The following is a 20,874-nucleotide window of genomic DNA, read 5'->3' on the forward strand; positions in this document are numbered from 1 at the left end:
GCTTAAGAGGAGTTTAAAAGTGTTAGCCTTAGAAAGTAGATGAGCCTCTCCCACAAACCACATTTTTTTAAATTTAGGACTTTACGGAGTGTGCTGAAAGACAAAATGAGGCTGATCATCTCCATTTTTACAGGAGGCAACCCCCTGCTTACTAGGCAAGAACCCGTATGAGAACATTCCACTGACTTTGTATGCCTTAGTAAACAGCCATTTACAGTATCGATGCATAAAATGTAAATAGTAGGAACTTGAAGTAATCAATTGTAAATATCGTTTCACTTTATTTTATTATTATAGTTTGAAGAATGCCGTAACTGTGAAAACCAGTGCAGATTATTATACATGTGCAACACTGTTAAACCATTTTTCAGTAAGATAATTGTAATTTTTCCATGTGTTTATTGAAAAGGAAAAAGCTGACTAATCACAGAAATAATGATTAGTTGAGTAGAAACAAGTGCTCAACTAGAACATTTGGAATTTGTGTTACAGCATTTCATGTTTTTAACTTAAATATCAAATATTACAGAAAGTTAGCAAATCGGTAGCAAGTATGCAGGTGCTTCAGTATTGTAGTGGGCATAATCATCAACAGACACGTTTGTTTTATAAGAGGTTAAAAGTAATTTGTTTTAACCAGCGTTTCAGGATCATGAGGACATTCTCAGAGTCGTGTCTTGGTGAAGCAGCAATGAAAAACGTGTTTCTTGATTATGTAAATAAAAACATTTAAGAGCATATTTTAGCCAAGAAAGCTCATTAGCAAATTCTAGTTTAAGGCTTCTATAGGAGAACAACAAGCAGACATGTTTCAAACTTTAATTAAAGTGCTCTGATCCTGGATCTGGGAAGGTTCTGGAGTGGCTGGTCTGAGGAGCTGGAGAGTGATGATGGAGAAGCAAGACAGAACATCTTCAGAAGCTCCTGTAAGACAAGTATAACAGTCGTTAAAAAAAAAAACGAAAAAAAAAAAAACAATAGTGTGGCCAGGTGGATAAACGAGAGCTCGGGCGGGATTCGATCCCCAGACTCTCGGGTGAGAGTCATACGCTCTAACCAGTCAGCCAAAGGAACATCCAGGGCGCATGATCAATCGGGACGTTGCGACAGCACACACACACACACACACACACACACACACACACACACACACACACACACACACACACACACACACACACACACACACACACACACACACACACACACACACACACACACACACACTGTCACAATAGTAAATACTGAAAGTGGATTAACTTAAGAAGAATGGAGTTTTGGACAGAAAGAGCACTGATGTTTCAGCTGGACTCACGAGCCACGAGGACAGACTGATACGGCAGCCACACTTTTAAGTAATCATCAGGTCTGACTGAAACAGCGTTTCTGCCTTTTACAGGTGGACAGAAAAAATAATAATGTTGACACATTGTTGATAATATTACTACATTTCAAGGCTTTTTCAATACAGTGAAATTAGTTGAAACAGAGCCGAATTGTATTTGAAAACAGCAATCCGCACAGCCCGACAGCCCGGCGAATCTGGGATGAATTAGTGCCGCCTCAACCTCCTCGTCTTTCATTGGGTCACTGGAGTTTAAATTAAGTGGATGAGAAACCCATGGGGAGGGCTCTGCATAAATGAGAGTAAAGTTGAATTTTAAACGCGTTAAAACTGTCACAAAGTGGCGTTAAAAGCGGCGTTTTATGTCACAGAACGGCGAAAAAAGCGGCGTTCAATGTCCGTACCAAACGCCGTATTTTACGCCACCCACACAGAGAACGCGTCTGGGATTAGGGTGACGTAAAAAACGGCGTTTAATGTCCGGAAAAAACGGCGTATTTTACGGGCGTTCTACGGGACCGTTCAGAACGGCGTAAATTACGGCGTTCCGGCAGAGTTTTCGCCGTATTTTACGACGTCTTGGCACATCAAACGGCGTTTTTTTCGCCATTTCTTAACTAGACGGGTTGGGAAAGTGGCGTATTGTGACGGTTTTGGCTTGCCATAAGAACGCCGTAATTTACGCCGTTCTGAACGGTCCCGTAGAACGCCCGTAAAATACGCCGTTTTTTCCGGACATTGAACGCCGTATTTTACGTCACCCTAATCCCAGACGCGTTCTCTGTGTGGGTGGCGTAAAATACGGCGCTTGGTATGGACATTGAACGCCGCTTTTTTCGCCGTTCTGTGACATAAAACGCCGCTTTTAACGACACTTTGTGACAGTTTTAACGCGTTTAAAATTCAACTTTACTCTCATTTATGCAGAGCCCTCCCCATGGGTTTCTCATCCACTTAATTTAAACTCCAGTGACCCAATGAAAGACGAGGAGGTTGAGGCAGCACTAATTCATCCCAGATTCGCCGGGCTGTCGGGCTGTGCGGATTGCTGTTTTCTAATACAACTCGGCTCTGTTTCAACTAATTTCACTGTATTGAAAAAGCCTTGAAATGTAGTAATATTATCAACAATGTGTCAACATTATTATTTTTTCTGTCCACCTGTAAAAGGCAGAAACGCTGTTTCAGTCAGACCTGATGATTACTTAAAAGTGTGGCTGCCGTATCAGTCTGTCCTCGTGGCTCGTGAGTCCAGCTGAAACATCAGTGCTCTTTCTGTCCAAAACTCCATTCTTCTTAAGTTCATCCACTTTCAGTATTTACTATTGTGACAGTGTGTGTGTGTGCTGTCGCAACGTCCCGATTGATCATGCGCCCTGGCTAATTGGTCACAATGTTGTTCCTTTGGCTGACTGGTTAGAGCGTATGACTCTCACTCTGGAGTTTGGGGATCGAATCCCGCCCGAACCCTCGTTTATCCACCTGGCCACACTATTGTTTTTTTTGTTTTTTGTTTTTTTTAACGACTGTTATACTTGTCTTACAGGAGCTTCTGAAGATGTTCTGTCTTGCTTCTCCATCATCACTCTCCAGCTCCTCAGACCAGCCACTCCGGAACCTTCCCAGATCCAGGATCAGAGCACTTTAATTAAAGTTTGAAACATTTCTGCTTGTTGTTCTCCTATAGAAGCCTTAAACTAGAATTTGCTAATGAGCTTTCTTGGCTAAAATATGCTCTTAAATGTTATTTACATAATCAAGAAACACGTTTTTCATTGCTGCTTCACCAAGACATGACTGAAAATGTCCTCATGATCCTGAAACGCTGGTTAAAACAAATTACTTTTAACCTCTTATAAAACAAACGTGTCTGTTGATGATTATGCCACTATACTGAAGCACCTGCATACTTGCTACCGATTTGCTAACTTTCTGTAATATTTGATATTTAAGTTGAAAACATGAACTGCTGTAACACAAATTCCAAATGTTCTAGTTGAGCACTTGTTTCTAATCAACTAATCATTATTTCTGTGATTAGTCAGCTTTTTCCTTTTCAATAAACACATGGAAAAATTACAATAATCTTACTGAAAAATAGTTTAACAGTGTTGCACATGTATAATAATCTGCACTGGTTTTCACAGTTACGGCATTCTTCAAACTATAATAATAAAATAAAGTGAAAAGATATTTACAATTGATTACTTCAAGTTCCTACTATTTACATTTTATGCATCGATACTGTAAATGGCTGTTTACTAAGGCATACAATCTTATCCGCCGCGAACATTTCATTGCGCGTTTACAACAGTCAACGGCTCTACTACTCCAGCTGCGTCCTCCGCGCCGCCGCTGCAACATTCACAAAATCGCTCCACTAAAACAAAATAATTCACTCGCGATCGTTCATATCAGCGCATATTCTCTGGTATTTTGTGCTTTTCTGACGTGTTTTGCCTCAGCTGAGTTCATAATCTGTGCCCCGGTGATTTCAACTCATTACTGCTGGAGCGCCGCTCATGTGAAGATCCCTTTGGCTGATCGTTAGAAAGTAGGAAGTCTAGGAAACAGTTTTTCCTGGAAGACGGAGAAAACATGCAGCATGCAGGAAGGTTAGAAAGAGAAAGGGCAGGAAATTATTCAAATAAAATCAAGAAAACAAAACAAAGTGCTTGAAAAGAAAAAAGCAGGTAGATTTATCCCCAATACACATTTTTACCAGTGAAAAGCAATAATATATAAGCATTTAATATTTATACATGTAATAGAATCAGATCACCCCAGAAGTCAGTCCCACATCCAGGGCCATATCAAGGAATTGGGGGACCAAGGCAATATAGGCTTGGAGCCCCCACCACCTCACTCCCTGCTCAGTTAATCTAAGATGGCGGCGTGCTGAGAGTACAGATTGTTGTTGCTTTTATTTAATAAGCAATCATTTTAAAGCACTGTTATGATAACTGACTGTTTTAACAGCAACCCTAGCTCAGACACCACATCACTTTCCACATATATGTCATGAACTCACTGAGCGTCACATGACCAGATTCATATTGAAGTTGTATTGGTGAAAGTAACTTAGAGTAATGCAAAAGTAGTGTAATGCCTTACATTTTAAAATCAGTAATATTGTAATGTAATGAATTACTTTAAAATGAGGGTAACAAGTAATAAATAATGCATTACAGTTTTGAAGTAACTTGCCCAACACTGCCCACCACCAGCAGAGGGGGTTTAACGGTAGTGAGCCATTAGACCGATCACAGCTCTCCTCCCTCAGTCAATTCAAGTCTGAGCAGAGGAAACAACGTGTGTGTGTGTGTGGCTCATTCATTAAAAACTCGTTCTCAGGACTTTAACACAAACAAAACAATTTGAGCAACATTTGAAATGTTATGTACTTATAGTCTGAGGTGAGCTGACAATTGAAGTTGCAGTAAACAAACTTTTTAGGTGGTTTTGGTAGCCTGGCAACAGGAAACAAACCACCTGTTCCGTGGTTTTTATTCTGAAGTGTTGGGGGCGGGGCAACAGGGCCAGCTTCTGCAACAACAGAGCCAGCGTCTACAACGGTAGTAGTGTCAGCGTCAGCAGCGTAGCCAGCGTCAGCTTCCTTGGGGGCGGGGCATATATAGGTCATTTGATGCGTCATAGAACCTCATTAGTGTAATGACCTCAGTCAGTGCACACAGCCACACGACAAGCTCGTTAGCAGATATTCTTGTTTTGAGAAACGGACAACAGTTTATGATGGAAACTCATAATCATCGTGTGAGATAGCTGATTAATCAGTTTGACACTGAAATCACTTCAGTATCACAGATTGATATTACCGATTTGAAAGGCTCTACAAGTGGAACGGTGAAACGTCTTGTTAGCTTCTTTGAGAACACTTTGTTCAAAACTGCAACAGAGAAGATTCAGTTGAAAAGTACTGAAAACTCTGTGGATAAACCAGCTAACACCACCGGAAATCTCATCAACCAAGTTAGCAACACAGATTCAGTCCCAGCTATGGCACCAGATATTCAGTTCTCTGTGCAGAAAAGCCCAGCTGTGGGCAAAACGGTGGCCAGTCTGATAAAACAGTTTGACAATCCTGGAAATACATCAGTCCCAGTCGCCACAGGAAAGATTTTCATCCAAACTAATGACAAGTTTATTCAGAAAGTGGAGTCTTTACAGCACGACGTGACAGATGATCTGCACATCAATGGTCATCAGAGACCTAAAGAGGAGTCTCTCTCTTCACCGTCACTGTTTGATGTCGAACAAGCAGGCGTTAAACGGGCAGAGACTCGTTCTGAGAGTGAATTTCATGACCTCTGGAGCAAAAACGAAATGATTACTTCTGCCAACAGTTATGATAACAGCTTTTATGTGTCATCATCAAGCAAAGTAGGAGACACCCAGTACGTCAAACCAGAAAGTGTTTGGTCTGTGGACAACAGTGAGCCAGTTGAACAAGCGACGTTAAAGTTAGAGAAAGGTCTGGTTATTAGAAATGGATCGAGTGCTTACACGGTGGAGAAAGTGCTCGGATCTGGCTCGTTTGGAGAGGTGGCCAAATGCACAAAAGTGGGAACCAATGAGATAGTTGCAGTAAAAGTCATGCCAAAACACCAGCGGGCAGCAGCCGAAGACGAGGAAAAGGCGTTAAAACATCTTTGTACGCTTGACCCCGACAAAAACAATTTGATCAAGTTTTATGAGAGTTTTACGTTCAAAGGTAACTTTTTCTTCGTGTTTGAAATCTTAGATATGAGATTGTTTGATCTGCTCGACAAACTAGATTGGTGCCCTCCCAGTGTGGCTGAGATTCGAGCTATTGCACAGCAGATGCTTGTTGCTCTCAGCGCACTGAAAAGCATTGGCGTCTCCCACACGGACATCAAATCTGACAACATTATGCTCGTCGACCATAGTTCACAACCCTTCAAGGCAAAGTTGATCGACTTTGGACTGGCCTGTAAAACAGAGGAGTTATCTCAGTATAAAACGTTTCAGCCTGTTGGCTACAGGGCACCAGAGGTTCACTTTGGCGTTCAGAAGTACGAAGGTGTGGACATGTTTGGTCTTGGTTGCACACTGGCGCATTTGTTTTTAGGGGGACATCTATTTCCCATTTATAGTGATTATGAGAACGTCAGAGTCATGGTGCACCTCCTGGGCCAGCCCAACAAAAGTCTGTTAGATGCGGGGAAGGAAACTGAACGCTTTTTCACACTCCAGCACAGTGGGTCTGCTTCGTTCTGGACTTTGAAATCACCAGAGGAGTTTGAACGGACGACAGGCGAGACAGTTAAAAAGAGCAGTTCAGTTTTCGACATCCTCACATCTCTGGATGACTTATTGTACACGTCAGCAGAAATGAAGGACCCCAATCAAGTTGAGGACACAAAAGCGTTCGTAGACCTTCTAAAGAGGATGCTTAGTTGGGACCCGGCAGATAGGATCCAGCCAGCTGATGCTTTAAAACACACTTTTATTAACATGAAGCATCTTCCTAAAGACGGTACCAGCTCTTATGTGACTGCAGCGCATAAGATAATGGCAGGATACCAGAACCAAGACAGTCTGACTGCTGAGAACGCCGATGACTCTGTCTCTCTCATCGAAACAGCAAGTTCAGAAAAAGTCAAAGGTGTTGTCACTAATCAGTCAGGCTTTCACACGGGAAAAGGACTTGGTTACTGGGACTTGTATGTAAAGAGAATAAGAAAATTAATAAGAAGGAGGAAATGATTGTTACATGGCGCCTCAACATAAGAATCACGGGGCGCAGTAACAGCCCTTGTTGGAGCGACTGTAAGGAAGAGAAAAAATGGGGCATGGTGGTGGCACAGTGGGTAGCACTGCTTCCTAGCAGGAAGGTTGCTGGTTTAATTCTCATCAACGTTCTTTCTGCGTGAGGGAGCGTGTTCTCCCCATGTATGCGTGGGTTTACTCCTGTTGCCCGGGTTCCCCCCACAGGCCAAAAACACACGTTTAAGTCAACTGGTGACTCTAAATTTGCCCTAGATCACGGGCGGGGAACCCTGGTCCTGGAGAGCCACTATCCAGCACATTTTAGAGATTGCCCTGCCTTAAAACACTTGATTTTAATCAGCAGGTGATTAAAAGGCTTCTGCAGAGCCTGATGAGCAGTTGAATAGGTGATTCAACTTTGTTGAAGCAGGGCGACCTCTAAAACATGCTGGATAGTGGCTCTCCAGGACCAGGTTTCCCTAAGCCTGCCCTGGATGTTAGTGAGTGTGTAAATGGTGGTGTGTCTCTGTCCCTGTGATGGACAGGACATGCCCAGCGTGTCCCCTGCCTCTCCACCAGTAGTTGCTAGAAATAGCCCCAACTCCCCACAACTTTTGTTAAGAAAATGATTAAATGAGTAACAAATCTGAAAAGTTAACCCCCCCACCCTCCAGAGAACTAAACAAATTTAAAAAAAGTTTAAACCTGTCAGTCGTGGCAGACGGCTGCTCATTCTGTTGAAGGTTTCTTCCTGTTAAAAGGGAGTTTTCCTCTCCATTAATGCTACATGCTTGCTTAGTATGAGGATCGCAGTGAAGTCCATGACTCACCAAGTGTTGGCGCTTACACGTTAGCTTCGGCCCATCCCCAAAAGGTACCGAACGGCACCGGAATTAGGTTCCACACACAGGACAGATTTGTGTTTTCGGTGTCGAGGCAACTCTTTTTCTCAGACCTTCTCCCCAGCGGTCAGACTGGGACCGAGGCGACACTACGAACTGATTGGCCAGCTGAAAATGTGTGTGCATGTCGCGGTTGAAGGAAAGAAACGATGTATAAAAAACGTACGCCATCTGAAACTTAGCAGAATGAAAATACTCTTTACAGCAGCGATCCAAGCGAGCCGACGAGACTTTGTTAAACTAGAGACTTGGTCTCAGTGGTTTAGCATCCAAGCAGGAAAACGGTGAAAAGTTAGCTTGTTAGCTCTATCGTATTGCAAAGTGTCTGTACTATGTCTAACCAGGACTCATCTAGTGGGTTATCTTGCAACCATCTTGGTATATATTGCAGCCTGTTGGCTAAGAAATAATTATAAAAGTTGGGTAGTTCCAGTCCTCCTTTGTCTTTGGTCTTCTGAAGTGTTTTTAAGCTAATTCGTGGAGGTTTATCCTGCCAAAGGAATTTGGTAATTGAGGAGTCCAGAGATCTAAACCAGTCAGCTGGTGGTTTGTTTGGGATCATTGAGAATAAGTGACTTATTCTGGGTAAGACCATCATTTTAATTGTAGCAACTCTCCCCATGAGTGATATCGGTAAGGATCTCCATCTTGCAAGATCATCTTCCACTTTCTTTAAAAGTGGGATGTAGTTTAGTTTGGTTGGATCTGCTAACTTGGGAGCGACATTAATTCCCAGGTATGTGATATTCCCTGACTCCAATTGTGTATTAAGTAAATTGACAAAAGAGAAATTAATTGGTAGAACTGTGGATTTTAACCAGTTTATAGAGTAATCTGAAACTTGTGAAAAAGAGTTTATCAGTTCTATTGAATGGGAGAGAGAGGATTGAAAATTCCGGAGAAAGAATAAAATAATAGATGGATTTAAGCTGCAAGAACGACCCTGAGCACGCTGTTTAGAGTAGTAACAAGCAACAAGTAAGGACTCGCACGCCTCCAACGGGGCGGCCGTGTCGCTGATGACATCACGATCACAAGCCCTATTAAACGCCGCCCACAGGCTCGGGGATTTCCATATTCCTGAGAAGTCCCTCGAATTTACATGTGAACACTACACCGCCCGTTCAAGACCGAACTCACGCCATCCAGCCCGACCTAACCCCGACCGTGCCGACGCTAATGTGTAAGCGCCATTAGTGACTCCATGCAATCTGCTGGATTTGTTAGTCAGGAACCTTTTAACTAACTAGCATAATGAACTGAACTTAAAGCACTGTTTCATAAGTAGGCCCAACTGGGATGTCTGCTTTGTAAAGTGCTTTGAGATGATTTGTGTTGTTAATTAGCAGAAAACAAACAAAAAAACTAAATAGAATTCAAGTGAAATCATCAAAATGTTTTAAAAATAAACAATTGAACTAATCACAAAAGTAACTCATCTTGAATCAGGCCTGAAATGATTAGTAAAGGTTTGTTTTCCTGCATCTTGAGGTCATTTCTTGATTTCTTGATGCAGGTTTTGCTTTTCCTCGTCAAAACAAAAAGTAAAAGGCACCGGTAACGGTACTCTCAATGAGACGGGGTTCGATTCCCTGTGGTGCCCTGCTGAATGTTCTGACATAAACAAAAGCATCTAATATAAGCCTAAATATTGACATGTTAAAGCACAAATCATTCTTCCATTATCAATGAGTGAGACATATTTTGTTAATAGTTTATTTTAGGATCAATTAAGTATCTTTAACTGTCCTTTCTCCCAGAGATGTTTGACCCTAATGGCTGTCTGTTGTTAACTCAAGAATTCCCAGAGAGCTGTCATTTGGCGTTACCCCCTATCTCTACAGAGAGCAGCCACTTGACTATGTCGTTTTCATTTAGTATTCTTAATATTGGTAAATAAATTGTTTAATTTCAAATCAGTGTGCAGTAATTAAAAAGCTCTGCTCTAATCACTCTAATTTCATGACAAGTTTGCTCAGCCATGAGCAAAAACAAAAATATTTTTTTAACTATAAAAGTCAATCATTTTTGTTTTTGAAAAACACATGAAATAAAATCTTGAGAGATACAAACGTCTTAGAGCGCATGTGGAGTGAACAGGAGCTACGAGTTCAAAGTTCTGAGGGAAGCAAAGCTTTATTTATATTTTTACATTTCATGGAATGAAATGGGGGTTTCAAGTGTATGTGCACAACATGGCAGGTGGTCGAATGGTTGGGTTTCACCTCAGAAGTCATTAAAGAATTTTTTATTTTGATGTTTCATTCCAGCTGATTAACCCTCTGGAGGCAGGCGTTGCAGATTTGCAACAATAAAACCTACCTACCTGGTCACTCCACATGCGTATTTCATGAGCATTTTTTAACTCAGAAGTACCCCTGAAGGACTTGGTTGTTCGTCCTTTTATCAAAACTTATTTTGAGCCTGAGAGGGTTAAGAAAGGCAGTGCTCGGGGTAATTTATATGCGCACACACATTCAAAAATACTGTTAAAGCTCTAAATTCATCTGCTCATATTTATTGATGTCTTTCTGGAATAGTGGGCAGCAGGTGGCAGTATTCTCTTATTTAGTCTTTGTGAATATTTAGGTAATCTCATTTAGGGGCGAAATTTGAGTTGACCCACGCTGCATCTTTACACACTGTCACACAAAGCTGTTAGTGCAGCTATCTCTTCATGTTAAAGCTACAAGAGTTTCACTGGTTTCATGCACCAAAGAAAAAAGTATTCAAACTGAACACCACAAGGACCCTGGAGATTTCCAGTATTTATCTCTGTCTCTGGTTAGTTTTGCAGCAGATTGAATCTGGAAAAAGCTCCATTTCAACACACCGTGTGTTGAAATGGTCAGACAGCAAGGATTTGATGATTTTGGTAATAAAAGATATGACACCACATCATCCTAAAGACTAGTAGCTTTACCGTTTTGTAATTCAAATGTCTTAAGGCAGAAAAACTTAGCAGAAAAGTAGCTTATTAAAGTTTTCAGGGCATTTGAATTTTTCTTTATGAAATGTAGTTTTTTTCTTCTTATTTGTTATAAAGTAAAGTAAGTTCTGACAGTTCCTGTTTAAAATAGGTCCTTTGGTATGTTGCCATGTGTCACAAGCGGGTTGATCATGAGCTTCTGGTGATAACTATTATGATCCATAGGTCAGAATAAATTTGGCTTTAAAATATTTTATTGAAAAAAGAAAAGATAAAGGTGCATGATGTAAGAATGAAGGAATGACATCCCGTGGTGTTACCACAGCCTATTTCCAAAACACATGGGTTGACTTTTTCACTACTCTTCCATGAATTTCATTGTTGCCAGATAGGGATCAGCGCCAGAAGAAGAAGAAGAAAGTATCATTTCTATAGCGCCTCTCAAGATAAAAAATCACGAGGCGCTTCACAAAAACAAAAATGTAAAAATATAAAAAAGCATTTAGAAAATGTTTAAAAATATATTTAAAATGAGCAAAAATAGGCAACTGGGATTAAAAAGATGTTAAGAGAGAAAGTGAACACGAAAGAGGGAAATCAGTGGATCCTGTTTGGTTTGGTTTCAAGTGTGTAACAGCTGCAGCTTAGACATCTCATGGGGCTTAAACGAGATGTACAGTTGGATGTCATCTGCATAAAGATGGTAGGAGATTCCTTTGAAGGAGCTCAGGATGTGCTGAAGAGGAAGCAGATAGAGGAGGAAGAGCAGAGGCTCCAGCACAGAACCTTGTGGGACACCATGGGTAAGGGAGGTGGTGGATGACCTAAACTTGGAGACGACCACAGAAAAGGAGCGCTCAGAGAGATAAGAGGAGAACCTCTCCAGAGCAGATCCTGATAGGCCTACCCAGTCTCTCAGCCTTTCCAGTAGCAGGTGATGGTCAACAGTGTCAAAGGCTGCAGTCAGGTCCAGCAGGACCAGAACAGAACAGTCCCCTGCATCACTGTGAGTCAGAAGGTCATTAGAGACCCTAAGAAGAGCTGTTTCAGTAGAATGAGCTCTACGAAAACCTGACTGGAAGCCATCATAGATGTCATGTTCATCAAGAGCAGCTGTGAGTTGTTTAGCCACAACCTTTTCCAAGATCTTGTAGATGAACGGAAGTTTAGAGATGGGTCTGAAGCTGCTATGGAGAGAGGGGTCAAGACTCGTTTTTTTAAGAAGCGGGTGGATTACAGCGTTCTTAAAGTAAGCAAAAATGAGCAAAGATGAGTCATACAAAGTAAATTGATATATTGTATATTTACTTTTCAAATAAACTTATTTGTTTGTATTCACATTTTCAAATCCATCTTTTGCTGCAAAAACTGCATTTAAAATTATGGAAATGTTATGTCTCTCTGCAGTAGTGTGCGGTGTGTGTGTGTGTGTGTGTGTGTGTGTGTGTGTGTGTGTGCATTTTCATCTCTCTAATCTGTTTAGATGCACAAAAATTATCACTTTAATCAATCGCTGTTTCATTTGAAAAATGACTTTACTTTGTTAAATTTACCAGCCTGCCTTTTCTGTTTTGGTTTGACTTCCTGCCAAAACTTACACGGCTCGCGAAAAAAATCTAGCACATGGCAAAACGATCGCTGCACAGCGCATGCCTGCATTGCGCTTCGCAGCTAATGTGATTGAGACTAGAGGTTAAAAAGGGCACTGAATAGAAGCGCTCTGTGTTCAACGGCGCTTTACAGAAACGCGATGATGTGAACCAGGCGTTAGGATCGCTGGTCGGCCTTATATTCTAAATCTGATGCTGCAGCGTCACATCCCACAGAAACAGCAACCCCGCGGGTTTACAGTTTGTAAACAAAGACAAATCCATTTTAATGTAAACTTCCTCCCAACGTTATTAAGACATTTTAGTTATTTCACTATAAAATTCTTACATATTGCACCTTTAAATGAGAAAATTTAAAAATGAAGAATGAGTCAAACTACTGAGAAAAAAACTGGCAGGCTTCAGCAGCATGTTGGTGTCAAGTTGTGGGGATATTTAGGACCCAAATATGCAGATTACCCAGACGACAAGAGGCAGAAGTTGGTTCAAAGTAAAAATCCTTTTATTTGCAGGATAAAAGAACAAAAAATAATCCAAGGCAGCGAGCCAAAGTCCAAAAGTCCTGGAGCACAGGACACCCAAAGCTCTCTTAGAGCACCAAAAAAACTAGAGACCAAAAGCTCACTAAGAGCACGAAGACCTGGAGACAAAAGCTCAAACAGAGCACGAACAAACGCTGACAAATACACAATGGACCGACAACCACACAGAGACAAGACAGGGCTTATATAGACTGGGAAGATGAGAGGGAGATGAATTGCAGGTGTGTGGGAAGAGGGACCAGGTGAACACAATTATTAACTCAGGGAGGAGGAAGAAAACACTGGTGGGGAAAAAACGCACTAATTAATGAAAGGCTGTAACAAAGGGAAATGACCTAAGAGAAAATCAAAAGACCAGAAGGCATGAACCATAACTAATATTCTAAGGGGAAGCTGACACTAAAGGAAAACACTACAGAAAGAAACTACAGGGGCGTGGGTAAGAGGGGGCCAAGAGAGCACAGGACCTGGGAGAGGGAAGTCTGAGGAGGGAAACCTAGAGGGCAAATGGGGAACACCAGGAGACACATGAGGAAGATGCAGACACGACACATGAGGGCGCTAGAAGACACAAAAGGTGCACCTAGAGACAAATGAGGACAAAAGGAGACACATGAGGTGAGACGCAGACACAGACCATGACAGTTGGTTTAATGAAATTCGACCAATTAAGCCTCTTTTTATTCCACTTTCTTTTGGAATTTAAAGGTCAACCCTAAAATAACTGGGTTTTTTTAAATAACTATGTCTGATGTTTAATCATTTTCAAAAATGTTCTTTTTTGTGGCCGGGGGGTGCAGGTTTTCACAAAGAATTTCGCAAAAAACACGAGTCACATGGGGACTATTTGTAGTATTTAAGTTCCCAAATACCATTACTTTAAAAAAGCCACATACCACAAACTAATCTGGTCGAACAATAAAAGTACCTGTCAAGGACAAGCCTCTCTGTGTGGATTTTAGACCTGCTTTGGCACATGCTCTAAGACTTCAGGCTGAGGTCTGGTCTAAATAATGGGATGTTTCGGCCTGTAGCCAAAATTGATCATGCGCCTTGCCTACTTGGCCAAGATGAGTTACATCTTTCAAGTTACTCCCTGATGCTTTGGGATGGAACGTGAGCTTGATGTGTCAAAGATTAAAAACCGAACCAACAACAATTGTGTTGCTTCTGAAACACCATGAACTAGTTGCTAAAAACAAACATATTTTATGTGAAAGAGAGAAAGTAGTCGAGAAGCTTCTTTGATGCTAAATATCAGAGTAAGATGTGATTTAAATAAAAACCTATCGAGCACAATTTCCTGTGAGAGTAAACAAGCTACAGGCATGACGGAGATGACCAGGAGCCATGTGATCTCATCCCAAGCTTGGCTGGATTAAACGTCACGGGTCAGTCGCAGATCGACCAGAACCAGAACAGCAACAGAAACCCTGAGGAGAGAGTAACATATGCAGAAGATCCTCAAGAGCGGGTGAACCATAAACCCAAAGACCTTTATGTAACCACACACACATACACAAACTTCTGTCTCTAACAAGGTGTGTGCGGATTTTATTGACAGGATAACATAGAGTGCACATTCCCAACATGTATTTGGTTTTTATTCAGTCATCAGTGATTCACCTAATTGATGGAAGTCTTGTTGTAACTTGTTTATGCTGAGAATCCGCCTCTATTATAGTTATCTCGTTTGTCCTTGAAAACGACTCCGCAGCTGTACTTTTCCATGAGTGCTCTTTTATTTCTCTCTAAGGTTTCCCCTCCTTCCTTCTCCCTGGTGAAAGTCAGGATCACTTCTTTGATCTCATCAACCTGCTGCTAAAGAAACCTGACCTGATCTGACCCTTCCTCAAATGTAAAATAACCCATGGGAACACAACCCTTTTCAAGGTTCAGCTCTGTCTCCCAAGTTCAGCAACCCAGTGTGACATCAATGTAATAAAAAAAATACACATTTTGTTTTATTTCTTTACCTTTTTCCACTAAACTTGGATTTATTTGATCCAGTTTCTTGGTTCTTTGTTCTCACAGGGTTCGGGTTCGTAAACAGGAGTGGTTTGTTCTGAGCCGACAGTTCTGATTAAATCCAACTTTCTGCCTCCGTGCCCTTTACAGGTCAAGGACCGAAGGACACGTCCAGATTATTCAACTGCACCTGTCCCCTACTTCAACCAATTCCAGTTTCAGGAAGTTTCTATTACAAATAAATGATTAAATCTGTGAGTTGGACAAGGTAATGAAAAGGTTTAGACTTTGGTGACCTTGGTGGTAATATTCAAATTAAGAGTGCTCTCTCGCTGTTGTGCATTTCCACTCAAGGATCGAGTTACAGTTTATGGTCAAACTTGTGCAAATCCACGTAAAGCGTGGCATTTTTAAAAAGATTCTATGAAAACCAGTTAAGGTGGAACGGTGATATGAATATGACCACTGAGAGGTCAAGTGAGTCAGCTTCATTTCCTCATCAGCTGTCTTATGATTATTTTTTTTGTCAACACAGACCTTTGATATAAAAATTTTTAACTAATATTTATTCCTAAAAATGTGTTTTTTTTTAAGTTGGTGAGGTTGCAAAAATTACATTTGAGGGTTTCTCATTTGTGCAACATTACATCCAGCATCTCTCATGAGTATTCTCTGTTTTTTCAAATGTGCAAAAAAAAAAACATGACAGATATTAACTTCATTGGAATCCACTGGTATTTGGTTCTATCTCCAGGTTTTAAGGGGGAAAAGAAGGAAACATCATCATTATTATTATTATTATTATTATTATTATTATTATTATTATTATTATTATTATTATTATTATTAAGCACTGTTCAAGAAAACCTAATTATGCATACAATATATTCAATAAAGAGAGAAAAACAAAAAAATGAAAAATAACATCAAGATCTAAGAAATAAGTTCAGAGAAATGTAAAAAAAAAATTATAGCTTATGTGTAATAAAAGCACCTTCAATACTGATGAAAGAGTATTATATCTGAATTCTGGCACATAATGATTTTTGAAAAAGGAGAATAATGCAAATACTTTGTTATAAATATACATAAATTTGTTTGTCTGCTAAATATTGTGAACAGGTTTTTCTTGACTAACTTTAAAGTCCTTATAGTTCCACGATCACAATTTTCTCAGTAAGTTAAAATGAACTTTTGAAGAAAAAAAACACTGTTACATACATCCAGGAGCAGAATATTACAGATAATCCATGTTTTTATGTATTTAGAACAAACTCACAGTGTCTTAGACTCATACTGCTGCTAACCACTTAAACATTCTCTCTCTCCTGATAATAACATTTTACTTTATTTGACATGGAATGTGCTACTACTAGTTTACCCGTTGAATTAATTATAGATTCACTAAGATAAAGACAATAAAGATTATCTCTTACTAATTACAATATTTACTAAGAAATCACAGTGTGTGTGTGTGTGTGTGCGTGTGTGTGTCTGCTCTGTCTTCTCGATTCCCAGTGAGTCGTGGAGGATGGCTGTTTATACTGAGCCAGGATCCTCTGGAAGTTTCTTCCTGTTAAAAGGAAATTTTCCTCTCCACTGTCGCTAAAGACTGTGACACTCAGTGACTCCATGCAATCTGCTAGGTTCCTTATATAGAAAACTTTTTACTGATTGGCTCAATGAACTGAACTGTTTTGGAATGTTTACTTTGTGAAGTGCCTTGAGACGACGCTTGTCGTAATTTGGTGCAATGTGAATAAACAATACGTAATTAATTCTGCCACACGAAATAAATTATTTCAATGAATTTAAGTAGAAAATACTTGATTCAAATAGCTTCCTTCTGTTTAGTGTTTTTACATAAAATCTGCATTCTCCTTTGGATTACAACTTTTTACTATTGCGTAATGTGTTTGTTTTGTTTTGTTTTAAGTTTGTGCAAAATTCTGAATTTGAGTCAATTTCTCACTGACATTTGTTGATTTGCAAATGGAGATCGTATTAGCCAGAGTGGTACAGCTTGGACACCATAGAGTAAAACATTCAAGAACATGTCTCACGTCCTGCATGTGTTCTGGAAAAAATCTGTCTCTTGACCTTACTTGTCATCTCAAAGAGATGCAGCAGGTTAGTGCTGAAATTATTCCTAATTGCTGCTACAAAGCATGGAAAGTTTTGATGATGTCTGAGACATACCACCACCATTATTACATTTCTGTTTATCTGTTAGGAATAATATTCTGTTTTCATATTACCGCACTGTTTCCATTCTCCCATAGAAATATAAAACTGGTGAGTTCAGGCTCTGCAGGGGCTCCAAGGAGAAAAAACACACAAGATTTGATGCATTAGACATGATAAAATATTTCCCTACATCTTTACTTTTTTCTGTGACCTAACACTGTGTTCATGGTCATGTGATAACAACATGCAAAATGCAATGAGGGCTCCTCAAATATGATGACATACCAGACAAAAGGTGTATACAAAGATCTTTATTTTAGAGCGGATCTGGTTTGTTTCTTTTTTTCCCTACGTGTGTGTGGGATGTTTCTGCATCAGGAATCTCCCTGTCATCCATGTGTCACTTTAGTTAATTTGACAGTAAATAAAAAACTCCATTGCCATTGGTCAGTTTGACCTAGGATAAACTTTGCTGAGTCATGGTTACGATAATGGCCCCAGACACCATTCTTCCTGCTGTTTTTTATTAAAGCAGGTAAATATTTCCTTTTGCCATTGAAGCCCGACTCAGTGAATTCATGCCAGAATCCCAGGCATGCCGCCATAGTTTAGTCGGGCTTTGCATGGGGAACGCTAGGAATGCATTGACTATGTGATTGTTGTATATTTGAAAGGTCACAGCACATTCCCAACATGGCTGCTTCCGCCGTGGTCCCATTCCAGGAATGAGTGATGAGGGCGTTTTTTTAAACCTCCACATGTTTGATGAGCTGTGTTGGTTAAAATGTACGGATTATTATCTGACGTTGTTTATTGTAAAGACACCCATAGCAGCTAAAATCTGCTCAGCTGATGTTGGGAGGAGTGACAGATGGGGCTGATTACATCATAGCCACTGTAAATGTTTTGCATTAAAAGCTAATTTTTTTTTACAATTAATATAATCACAATTCTTTATTTAAAACCATCTTATGATTGGAAAAAAATAAAATAAAAAAAATAAAAATAGGAGAAAAGACAAATACAACTAATTTAATGTTTGATTGAGGCTTTTTTTTTTATTCAGCTAGTTTGAATGTGAAATTTGTTTTAAATGACAAACACAGCTACTTAAAATTAATGAGTTTTTGAACTCATGGAACCACCTGCCCCCAAAAAAGGAGGTTAATGTTCCTTTAAAATGAGCAATACTTTAATTTAAACAGATTAATATGTACTTTAATGAAAATTTATCCATTCACTCACATACGCGTGGATCTCCATGCCCCTAAATAGCTCTCTTGTCTGGGTGAATTATCTGTCCGTTTGAGTTGAAATAGTAAGGCCTTTGCTTAAGCATTAATCAGGCTTTACTCCCCTCCCACTTCGTCGTCGTCGTCGTCTTCCTCCGCTTATCCGGGTCCGGGTCGCGGGGGCAGCATCCCAACTAGGGAGCTCCAGGCCGTCCTCTCCCCGGCCTTGTCCACCAGCTCCTCCGGCAGGACCCCAAGGCGTTCCCGGACCAGATTGGAGATGTAACTTCTCCAACGTGTCCTGGGTCGACCCGGGGGCCTTCTGCCGGCAGGACATGCCCGAAACACCTCCCACTTCATGTTTGAAAAATGAAACAAATGCTGTTGCCTGACAGACCGAGAGGGCAGAGCCGCTAACAAATACACACACACAGGCTCACAATTGCATTGTGACATCATATGGTACCAGTTAACATCATAGGGTACCTCTTAGCCAATAGTGATGGCAGATTTAAATTCAAATGTAGTGCAGAAATTTTAAACTGAGGAGGGCTCAACACTGACAGTTCTAGGGAGAACCTTTTGATTTTAACTAACATGCTCTAAAGTGCCAAATTATTGACTACACATCCACAGCATTATTAGACACTCGTTTGTATAGTTTCTAAGCAAAAAAAGTGGATTTGGGGGTGACTTGCTCTTTAAATAAATAGTCTTTTGCGCCATATCCTAATTTTTCAAGGTTAACTTGTAATTAAATTGGCTCAGTATTTATAAAACATAAAAAACACAAGGGATTTGTCCTCCTGGCATCTCACATCCTCTGTGTTTAACCTTATTTATGTTATTTTCTGAGTAAAACCTGCCTTTCAGTGAGTTTAATTTTATATTTGACTGCTTTATTTAGGTCCTCTTTATCTACATGATAGATTCATTTATGGAGCCAATAAGACTGTCTTCTCCTCTCTCACCCCCCCCCCCCCCCCCCCCCCCCCCGAAATAACACTGACATAAATAACAGGACATACATCATGATTGGGTTATTATGGTGTTTGGTTATTCTTTAGATCTGCTGAGAGACTTTAACGCACATTGTCTCCTTCCATCTAATCCAGCCATTTAAGACTCAGACTTTTGTTTGTGTTTGCTCTGTCCAAAATAGACAATGAACAAAGCATAGCCTGGAAGCCAGTAGTTTTCCACAAGGACAATGTTATTAGTTTCCTCTTGGGAAAGAGGCCGGGCACCAGTCTGATGGTGGGCGGGACAGTGGGAGGACAGATCTTGAGTGATGGATGGTGAGGACAATCCAACTGATTTGATAATAAAGTGAGCCTTCAGCTAAAATAGCAGCAGCACTTTAGAGGTGTAGTTATAGTTAATAATTTTATTTTTATTACACTTTCTCATCTCATTACTCACACATGCTCTGAGCCGCTTTATCCCTTTATCAAAGTACTGAAACTGCCTTACTGAAAGTAACCAACAACCTCTTGATTGCTTCTGACTCTGGTTCCCTCACTATTCTCCTCCTCCTTGACCTCAGCTCAGCTTTCGATACTATCGACCATGCCATCCTCCTTAACCGTCTTCAATCATCTATTGGTATTACAGGCTCAGCACTCAACTGGTTCACTTCTTACGTCTCCGACCGCCACCACTATGTATCTGTCAACAACTGCACCTCGCACACTGCCCCCGTCACCCACGGTGTTCCCCAGGGCTCTGTGCTGGGGCAACCCCTCTTCATCCTTTACATGCTCCGCCTTGGTCATATCATACGCCAACACGGTCTCCACTTTCATACGCTACCCCAGCCATTCTTTCCACAATCTCAGGATGCCTCTCTGACATAAAACATTGGATGGACACCAACTTCCTCAAGTTGAACTGCTCCAAAACAGAACTCATTATAACTGGTCCCAAATCTCTCCTACCCTCAGTTTAAAATATTTCTCTACAAATTGAGAAATTTGGTCTCACAGTGACTCCCTCCTCTACAGTCCATAATCTCGGCATCATCTTTGACTCCTCCTTTTCCTTCAAGTCCCACATCAACAACATCCACAGGGTATCATTCTTCCACCTCTGCAACATTGCCCGTCTCTGTCCATCCCACTCACTTACTCCACTGCCCAAACACTCATCTTTGCCTTCATAACCTCTAGACTGGACTATTGCAACAGCACTCTTTACGCACTTCCTTCCTCAGCCCTACAAAAACTTCTACAAATCCAAAACTCTGCAGCACGTTTACTCACCCACACATCTCCAGGGACCACATAACTCCAGTACTCAAACAACTTCACTGGCTCCCTGTTCCATACCGGATCCATTACAAATTGCTCCTCATCACCTACAAATGCTTCAATAACTTTGCACAATCATATCTGATGGAAGTTCTCCAT

Source organism: Nothobranchius furzeri, chromosome 14, assembly GCF_043380555.1.
Source record: "Nothobranchius furzeri strain GRZ-AD chromosome 14, NfurGRZ-RIMD1, whole genome shotgun sequence".
In the NCBI taxonomy this organism is placed as follows: Eukaryota; Metazoa; Chordata; class Actinopteri; order Cyprinodontiformes; family Nothobranchiidae; genus Nothobranchius; species Nothobranchius furzeri.